The sequence below is a fragment of the Eucalyptus grandis genome, chromosome 5, assembly GCF_016545825.1.
Source record: "Eucalyptus grandis isolate ANBG69807.140 chromosome 5, ASM1654582v1, whole genome shotgun sequence".
Lineage (NCBI taxonomy): Eukaryota > Viridiplantae > Streptophyta > Magnoliopsida > Myrtales > Myrtaceae > Eucalyptus > Eucalyptus grandis.
In genome coordinates this window covers 46741310-46747626 of record NC_052616.1, presented here as the reverse complement: position 1 = coordinate 46747626, position 6317 = coordinate 46741310, and positions in this window count along the sequence as shown.

Below are 6317 nucleotides of genomic sequence, written 5' to 3'. Positions count from 1 at the left end.
AAAGGTTCGGGTCCTAGACAAACCATTGATTGTTTTAACAGGCGATCGAAGAATGGTTCGGGTCTTGGAGGAGCAATTTCCCGTCAAGGCGACCGAAGAAAGGTTCGGGTCCTAGACAAATCACTAATTGTTTTAACAGGCGACCGAAGAATGGTTCGGGTCCTGGAGAAGCAATTTCCTGTCACGGCGATCGAAGAATGGTTCGGGTCCGAGACAAACCACTGATTGCTCCAACAGGCTACCGAAGAATGGTTCGAGTCCTGGAGGGGCAATTTCCCGTCAAGGCGACCGAAGAAAGGTTCGGGTCCTAGACAAATCATTGATTGTTTTAACATGCGACCAAAGAATGGTTCGGGTTCGAGACAAACCACTGATTGCTCCAACAGGCTACCGAAGAATGGTTCGAGTCTTGGAGGGGCAATTTCCCGTCAAGGTGACCGAAGAAAGGTTCGGGTCCTAGACAAATCATTGATTGTTTTAATAGGCGACCGAAGAAAGGTTCGAGCCCTGGAAAAGCAACCTCCTCACATCACCAGGTTAGATGCCGACTTGATACTTGCCAAACTCGGGGTTCACACCCTATCTCACTCACTCCTGGTAGGTAACTATAGGTATCTTCTTATCTGTCTTAGTATATGTAATGTTATATTGCTCTTTTTGCATAGGATAATAGGTCCCAAGTAAAATATAATCTGTTACGCATGTATGGATAAAATTTAGGCATCAGTTTGTCTTTGAATGCAACCTCTGCGAGCTCACCTTCAAAGAGGGGCAACTGTTGATGCCTAAAATTAGTTAGGTTTTATTTTACTTTATTTTACTTTATTTTATTTTATCTTTTTCGAATAATAAATAAGCAAATAACGAAAAAAAAACAGAAAAAAAAAACAAGAAAATCATAAAAAACAAAAAAACAGCCTCCGCATGGGCCTTCGGCCCATCTCGCCTCAGCCCCCAGCCCGAGTCTTCTTCCTCCTTGCGCCACTGCAACGCACGCGCGGGCAGGCGCGACGCCAGAGAGGGAGGAGAGGACGGCAACGCACATGGGGGAGCTGGCAATGCACTGAAGGACGGGTAGGTGGCGGATGGGACGCCGGTTCGGCCGGCGGAAGCCATTCGGCACACGAGGACCGGCGGTCGAAGCTCCGTCGACCGACCGCCCCCTGCCTATAAATAGGGCTCCCCCGACGACGGCAAAGGGCACGCCGAGAGCGATCGAAGGCTGCAAAGCTTCGAGCTTCCTGCTGAGAGACTTCAGAAGGGGAACCAAGGTCGAGCAAGCCCAAATCCGAAGGCTCGCGGCCGGAGAGGGAGAAGTTCTGCCAGAGAGAGAGAGAGAGAGAGAGAGAGAGAGAAGTGATTGAGGTCGCAGACCTCGAACGACCCACCGAGAGACTTCGGGGTTTGAGGGCTCGCGGCCGGAAATCGAGGCGTGGCGGAGGAGTGGATCGGGAGAGAGGGGAGATCAAGCTCGGGGAAGGCGAAAGGGCGTCGAGCGCCGTGCGACATCGTTGCCGTCTCTGCCGTGAACGGTGGCCGGTCTTGACCAGGTAGCCCTCTCCATTGTCCCGTTCTCGTCGCCGCCGCCGCCGCTACCATAGTCATCGTCGCCGCCAAAATGCTGGGTTTCCGTCTCCGACGCCGAGGGATTCGCAAACCCTAGGGTTTGCGATTTTCCGGGTCGCGAAGCGGATCCGGACCCGGAAAATCGGGTAGGGTTCGCAATCCGCGGGCGGCGGGAGTCGGGTCGGGTGCTGGAGCCGAGTCGGGTAGGGTTTCGCCGAGGGAGCGGGCGGTTGGACCGGGTTGTCGGGCCGGGCCGGTGTCCCTAAACACCGGCCACGACGCCGTTTTTAAAAAAAGGAAAAAATATGAGTCGGGCCCGCAACGCGGGCCCGTCCGCGTGCGGAGTCGTCGGCCCGGGTCGAACCCAACCCGCGGATCGGCCGGTCGTTTTTTTTATAATATTTTTAATAATAAATAATAAATAATATTTCAAAAAAATAAAAATAATCTATTTTCGAAAAATATTAAAAAATGTTTTAATTTCCAGAAAATTCGAAAAATATTTAAAAATGTTGAAAAATGTTTTATTTCCGAAAAAATAAAAAAATCAAAAATATTCCATAATTTCCAAAAAAATGCCAAAAATAAAAAAAAAAGCCAAAAATTCATGAAAAAGCCAAAAAATTCAGAAAAAGCCAAAAAGACTTGTATTTTTCCAAAAAAAAATCCAAAAAAATCCCTTTTATGTCCAAAAAATTGGAAAAAGACTCAAAAATATTTTTCCTCCCAAAAATGCATGGAAAATCCCTCGAACATCCAAAAGCCTTAGGGTTTAAACAAGATTAGGTACCGAAAGGGCATTAGTGATTAACTAGTGTAATCAAGTCCCCGATCCTAATTTCTCTGGTTGTGCAGGAGCGAGTATTTCTCCCGATACTTCGCTTGGGTTTCTAATCGACCTACCCCAAACCGATTAGTGGCGATTCCGTTTTAAAATTAATTTACAGGTTAAAAATTTAGATTATTAAAGTCGTGAATTGGTGGACTTGGGAGAGTCCGAGCATAATAAATTCAGCCGAGCCATTAGCCTCCTTAGGCGCTCGTACCCGATTGTGAACGCCGAAAAAAAGAGGTCACGACAAGATGCATGCTTGAATCCTTGAATGGTAGTAGTGTTAATGTACTTGAATGAATAATGCTATTGCTTATAATGCAATTGACAAACAAATGAAAAGTATCAAAAAGTCATAAACTTATTGTATTTGTATCAGTTTAGTCTTGTCACCACTTCCGCCTTGCATGGTTGCAGTCTTTTGCCCTTAATTATTAAGGGCTTAACCCATCGTTAATGTCCTTACATGAGATGCTACATTAAGTAGTTATTAGGCCACATAAGTAGTGCTTGGCCAAGCCACTTTATCAAAAGTACCACTAGAGTTACTAAAAATAACGGAGAGTAAATTTCTCACTTGTAGACCAGTTTCTGGTAAATTTATCACAAATTTACTAGTTTGGGAATTTTGTTGGTATTACCTTGTGGATTTGCAAATGGACTTGTCACGTCCATCGTCATATGTTATCCATGTCAACAATTCAACGGTAAAATTTGACAGAAGCTGATGGAGGGTAAGTTTATCACGTGTGTGCCAATTTGAGTTTTATAGTAATTCATAAATTAATTTGGGGTAAATAAGCCACATAAGTACTAGTTTGGAGTTTTTTCGTGGTATTAACTCCACATATTATAAAAAATAAATCAACAACTCCTATATATATGTTAGTTGTACTAATTATGGAACTACTCTTCATCATTGAATATACTATATCCCAAATATAAGTGCAAAAATAGATTATTCCAAAGAAATAATTGTGCGAAGCGAAGACCTGGTGGTAATATATATTACACCATGAAGCAAACTATTAGAAAAAATGACCATAATACACTTTAATAAAGTAAATTGTAGATAAATCATTATTGGTTTAGTAGTAAAAACAAATATAAAGTAAGCGTTCCTTCCAATCTGGCAATTCGTCTTTTGCAGTCAATACGAAACCCTCCGCCGCCGCCGCTACACAAGCGGTTATATAACAAACTATATATAATATATGCATTTCATGGATTTTCAATACCTGCTTAAGAAAGTGCAACAGAGAAACGGAAATTTTCGTAAAATGTGTCCAGTTTTCTTGATTAAGGGGAAACAAATAGGGGACCGAATTTTAAAAAAGAAAATGCTTTTGAAAAGTTCGGCGCTCAGTTGACTCTTTATAGAAGACTTCCCCTATTTGCAAAGCTACACAAAGCCATATAACACATCTGATAGCAAGATTTTCTGAGAAAAATTTCCCCATTTCCTCCAATTTTTCGTACGCTTCATCACTAAATGGAGAGATCAAGGTATGATACTCACCATCGAACCGACGGTTCATCCCTGAGAAGATCGAGGGAATCCCTACTTGCCAGTCTAATGGAACGAACGAGAGATTCGGAATCTCCAGATTCAATCCTCATACAAAACGACTTGTCCATTGAAGACCCATTCACTCAGTCGTTAGCCGAGTTCTGTGGGTTGGAGTTGTATGAGGCTGTCAATGTCGCGTTTGAAGCAAGAAAAGAAAGCGAGTTGGAGAAGAGGAAGCAAGTTGAAAATGATCAAAGTACGAATTTCCAAGTTCAACAAGAGGAAGCAAGTGTTCCTGGAAGCTGTGGGGATGATCAAATGGCATTTATCAATGATCAATCTAAGAGGGTCGAAGTTGAACAAGAGGAAGAGAACGCTTGTGACTGTGATGGTGATAGAATGGCGACGATTCATGATCATGAATCAGTGGAGAGATCTCACGGACAGAGAAGAGATGACAATGTTGTCACACTTGGTAGCTTTAACTTGAGTTCAACGGAGTGGCCAGAACTAGGGGGAGATCGTGGAATGGAGGATCAAAGGGCAACACTTGCAATCAAGAATCGACGGAGAGATCACGTGGATAGAGGAGAGACGTCGACCATGCAGCCGGGCACAGAAGCATTGTTGAATGTGCTAGATTTCAATTATTTATTGGAACAAGATAAGAAGAAAAGGGAAGCCAAGAAGAAGAAGAAGGAAGCCAAGAAGAAAGGGAGGGATAGAAGAGGTCATCACGGAAGCCAGAGTGAGACAGGCCATGAACCTTTTAGAAAATATGCATTTTCTCGGAACTCTCTCGCAGAGCATGAGGATTAGTTTCTTCTTTGGGCTTTTCTTGGTTCAGGGTTATGTCAGATACTTTCCTTCATAATTGTTCTCTCTGTGAGTCTGTGCATACGGTTTTTGGTAGAAACTATCGTTGCAGATTTTCATGGAATTTTCACTTTTTGTTCATGTTGTCAAGAACCAAAACGAATTAGGATGAGTTTTCTTGTGATAATAGCATCGGCTGTGAGGAAAAATGCATCATTATACGTATACCCATAACAGTAGTCGTAGATTTTCCTGGAAAGATTACGGACGTGGAGATAATTCTTCCACTCCCTTATCCTTTCCGTTATCATTTGTTTGGAAATCTTGGATACTACGTATACGGGAGGAAGAGCAACTCATGTTATATCTTCTTCTTCTTTTGGTTAACTCTTTAGTTTTTTTCTTAGTCTGATAGGATTCTTTTGACTCAAAAGTATGGGAAGATTCTATCATTCTAACCTTAAGCAATAACGAGTATTTCCTTATAATATAATTTGTTTCGAGTTCTTCCTATATAGTTTTCTCCGGCATAAGTTTTTAACTCAGTCCTTGACTAATATAGTGTAACTAAATTATTTTACATTAGTGTGCAATCAATAATCTTTTCCAGCCATAGTAGACCTAATATAAATACGATAAGTGCTCTTGATATGTATTTTCCTATATACAATTGGTTGCATATATTATGGAACTAATCAACGCAGTTCATTGTGAAATATATTGTATCTCGAATAAATTATGTCAAGTTGTATGAAGCGGAGTCGAAAGCTATCTATACTTGGGAAAATGACCCTAATACATTTAAAGTGACATCTGGTATTGTGATAAAACTAAATATAATAATGTAAGTGTTCCCTTCAAATTTGGCAATTCCTCTTTCGCCATCAATCTAAAGCCTCCTACCGCCATTATACAGGCGGTTTCCCACCAAGGATGATCCACCATATAACAACCTCTCGCAGATCCTCCTTCCTCGACCTTCATCCTTGACCAACTATACCATCTCTGCTTCAATTCCATTACAGATGCTCCAAGATTAGAAGATAATTTTACTTTATACTTGACTTTTTCATATTTCAATTCATGATTAGGCACAATCAACAGGGAGAACCGCTAACGCTCAAGTAATTATATGTTATACATCTCTTTATTGTTTGTATTTCCTTTGATTCTTGCAACACTTCTTTTTCCAACTCTTTTCCTTATCTTTTTTGTGATCTGTTTTGGTTGACTTTTAATTAAGAATCCTTCGTACCCGATCAAAATTGTCAACTTCACCGCTTTAGCAATCTCGTGTGGACAACGAGGTTGTCATTGACATTCAAATTCAATACAAGTGGGTGAAAAAGGGAGGATGAAAAATTAGATGTAAGTTAGGGTGCATTTTTTTTTTTGGTGAAAAAAAACAAATGGTTTAGAAGACATTTCCCTAAAAATGATCACTTGTATTGCTTACAAAAATGAATGAATGAACTAAAAATATTTTTACTGTCAAAGAAAATGTTTAGGCATAAATTGTTGTCGATCATAAAAAATAAAAAATAAAATTGTCGACTAATTATTACAAGCTATACAAGATATCATTTTTAGGAA